The 4066-nt window shown below is 37.9% G+C and overlaps 1 long non-coding RNA gene across 1 annotated transcript; it reads left to right on the top strand.

Moving 5' to 3' along the window:
* Positions 1–1567: 1567 nt before the first annotated feature.
* LOC134203232 (uncharacterized) lies at positions 1568–2970 on the top strand. Its single transcript, XR_009977553.1, has 4 exons — positions 1568–1648; positions 1704–1911; positions 2001–2715; positions 2781–2970. It is a non-coding gene; the product is annotated as an uncharacterized LOC134203232 (long non-coding RNA).
* Positions 2971–4066: the final 1096 nt, after the last annotated feature.

The following is a 4066-nucleotide window of genomic DNA, read 5'->3' as shown; positions in this document are numbered from 1 at the left end:
GCTAATAGTATAACTTATTTTGCCACGCACCAATTTCAGTATAATTTGTTTCTACGAATCAAATTCCTAGAAGTTAGGTTTTCAGCATTACTTAGCGCAAGAGAGGGTTTAAACTCTGCGTTAAACTGAATTTTATTCGCCGATTCGGGGCGTTATCATGAGTGATCAGCACTCATGGAACACATTGTTTAACACGAATGTCAGCCGGGTTCGATCAAGAGTGTAAGATTTGGTGTAATTAGTTTAATTATTTTTATTTTTGGGCATCAAACGTTAGGATCATGTTTTCAGCGTCGCACAGCCCAGGAGAGGGTGTAAGCTCACAACGGTATAGTGTAGGCCGTCCTCGATTGGGGTCCTGTGGGTCGCATGTAGTGGCTGTGCTCGGGGCAGTTATGTGTTGAAAGCGGTTTCAGGGCAGTTAGGATTGAGTTTTAATAAAAGATATTTTAGTTACTAGATAAAGATTGTCGCTACTGTTCCCTTTGTTCTGCTGTCCGAAACATGTGTGGCACATACCTGTCAAATCGTATGGATTTTCCTTCTTTGACATTTAGCTCCCCTATCCTCGCCAGCAAAAGATGTTCCGGACAGCGACGACAGCGACAATCTTTATCTAGTAACTAAAATATCTTTTGTTTTAATATAAACAGATGTAGGATTGAACAAAGTTATAATCTTTAAGGTTCATATTGTGGAGACTATTGACAGCCAAAGCGTTGAGGATAAGCTTTTAGCACAGATAACAGATATTGAAGCTAGAACAAATTTTATTGAAAATCCTGTGTAAACTTTTGAATTGATATACGTTGGCCCACTACTGCCATCTACTCAACTGATTGCGGCAGTACATAAGGATGCAGCTGATTAACAACCGTCGAACGCAGCCAATGCGTTTGACAGCCGCATTTGGGCTGCGTTTTCAATAACAATGATCCTTGCGCCATCTCCAATCGATTGCCAAACGCGGTCCCAATTTAAAATACATTTGAATTAACGGTTGCGGATGTTTACACACGTATCGAATGCCAGCCTCAATATCTGTTATCTGCGCTTTTATTTAGCAACTGAATTAATTTATCCGATTTGGAATCCTAGATTGAATAGTAGGTACACTGAGAAAAAAAAAGTTGTGATTTCAACAAAATCTAATTTTATTTTAAAAGTTCGAAAAATTTGGTACTTTTGAGTGCTAAAATTGTTAATCCGAAAGAAAAATGTATAATTTATTAATTCTTTTCTCGGTGTAAAATTGTTATTTTAACAGTGAGATCACTCAAAATAAAAGTTTTATTGTACTTCCAGTTGAAAACCGAAGTGAGCTCTCGCGACAATCGAGTTTTCTCCGTTTCCTTTTGTCGCAACTACGTCGCGACTAGTGCGCATCATGGCGCACGGTGGTGGCATAGATGCGCACTAGTCGCGATGCAGTTGCGACATCAGGAAATAAGGAAAAACTCAATCGTCGCGAGAGCTCACTTCGGTTTTCAACTGGAAGCACAATAAAACAATCAAACTCACTTCCATATTTTGTATTTCTGGCAACGCAGACGACAAAAAGTAATATAAACTGGCAGCTTGCGACTCGCCCGCGACGATCTGTCATTACGCAGATAAGAATAAAAATCTACCAAAGTTTAAATACAAAGTAAATTTAAAAGAATTTTCAATGGGGATTGTTTATAGTTTTTTCCGTTTTTCAGAACGTCATATATATTTTGGATACATTCGGAATCATTAATACAAGTGATAAAAAAACTGTACGCTACTACCAAAGATGGTAACACAAAACAACAACGTTGCATTACTGATGATGATGCGGGAAATCTGGAAGCACATCGACGACGACGGAAGGACGACGTGTTTGAGACTATTAAAGCTGCTCAGATGCGATTGTTGGTACATGAAATGGTGAGTACTCGGACATTAAAACTATCTGCCACTTTGCCAAATTATCTCGACGTAAACCCTCACGCAGAACTATTTCATTTCGATTTCAGCTTCCAGTCCAGTCGTCCTCGAACAGCCGTTATGGTATTTGTCTTCTTACGAGTGCTCACTAATCGCAAAATGTGTCTGAAGAAAGGCAATTTCAGAAGCTACCTCCAATCACGCGGTTTCCTACGCGACATAAATAAGGATCCCCTACTGGTTTATTTCTGTTCCGATTTGGTCAATAATGCATCCTTGCGCTTGGCAGTAGAATGATTCGACCAAATACGACTACAAAAAGTGTTACTTATACTAGACTAACAAGCGCTCAGCATTGAAGAAGACTGTTTCGATGAGGAAACGGGACCAGAAACCATTTGGTGTTCGAGTATGCCACCAACAAAACAGAGGAGTCGTGCTGGCGCACCGGCTGAACGGATGAATCGCTGAACTACGATGCAATGGTAGCAGCAACATTTGGTAAAAATAGGCATCGATGAGCAAAGCAGTTATTTCTGCCAATTTTTTTATTTGGACCGTGCCGTGAGTACTTTTCATTATTGACTGATCATCGGGTGGCGCTGGGTTGACCGGTCGTAATCATAGACACCTTTGCAGGCTGGGGGAAAACGTCACGGTGGTGGTGTTTTCTCCAGTAAGAACTGCACCAAAGTCGACCACTGTATACGCTGATGGCTGATTGATCTAGTTAGATAAGCAGAAAACCTGCTGGTACCGTTATTGCTTGGAACAAGGCATTTTACTCACGATTGTAAGTTATCGGTAAGTTGACTTGATAATTCTATATTTTCATTAAATGATATTCATATTTCATATGTTGATTCCAGCAACACTAGCGGAATATGACGTAACGAAGGGTACATATTTGGTACAGAGATTGTCGGAGGTAGCAGCCGTATTCCGGCCATCAGCTGCTAGATCGAGAAGATTTCGAACAAGAGCGGTTCGCCAACGGAAGTTAAACAGTAGTTATAATAACCCAGTGTATCTTATTATTATTCAATTATGCATGTAATTGATTAAAATAAGAGATAATAAAAACAAAATATTATTTTCTTAAAAACAAAACAGTAAACATGAAAATTGTACTTTAACAATAGTAACTTAAAATAAAAGCTTATTTATCTTTTTATTTTGAAAGAATCTTGTTGATTCAAATATGAAAATACATTTCATTTTAAGAGTAAAACTCTTGTTTCGACAAACAGTTGGTTCTTGCCGAAGAAAAGTTTTTGCATTGTAAATTTAACAATCCTATACTTTCTACTGAAAATCACCAACTCATTTTCTTAATTTTACTAACGATTCTTTTATTTTTACCAACGATTTTTTTTTGTGTGTATATATGGACAATAATAGAAACTATATACAGTTATCATTTTATTAAGTATTGAGGATATGTTTTTGGTTAAGTTGAGTATCAGATGGGCATGTGTGAAATAAAAGATATTTTAGTTACTAGATAAAGATTGTCGCTGTCGTCGCTGTCCGGAACATCTTTTGCTGGCGAGGATAGGGGAGCTAAATGTCAAAGAAGGAAAATCCATACGATTTGACAGGTATGTACCACACATGTTTCGGACAGCAGAACAAAGGGAACAGTAGCGACAATCTTTATCTAGTAACTAAAATATCTTTTTGTGAAATCCATTAATAAGACAGAATTATTAGAACTGTATTTTTGTCTTTGTAGTAAGATTAATTACTTACTAATGTTTTGCGGGCCGGCGAGTGAAAGCGGCCCAATTCTTTTATCTACCTCTTTCCAGACGACCAGTGATGAAGAAAATCTTATTGTTCCGGTATCAGCAGTGGTATTCATATTCATAACAACCACCGTCAATACAGGAAGTCTGTGTTCACAACGTGATTACTTCAAGGACAATCCCAACATCTTCTGTGAATTGCAGATAAGTATTGCGTTTATATTTTAATTGCACTGAGCTCGTTCTAATCTGATCGATGAATGAATTTACTTGTCACTAATCAATATCATTAGTGAATTTAAATATTCCCGTAGATTAGAAAAGCAAGTGCATATATTTCTATTTTATGGCAACATATCACAACGAAACGGACCCTTGGGAGCCTTAAGTAAGATCTCGGTCCGGTT

This window comes from Armigeres subalbatus, chromosome 1, assembly GCF_024139115.2.
Source record: "Armigeres subalbatus isolate Guangzhou_Male chromosome 1, GZ_Asu_2, whole genome shotgun sequence".
NCBI classification, from domain to species: domain Eukaryota; kingdom Metazoa; phylum Arthropoda; class Insecta; order Diptera; family Culicidae; genus Armigeres; species Armigeres subalbatus.
The sequence above is the reverse complement of the archived record's forward strand: the minus strand, read 5'-3'. Positions and strand labels throughout refer to the sequence as shown.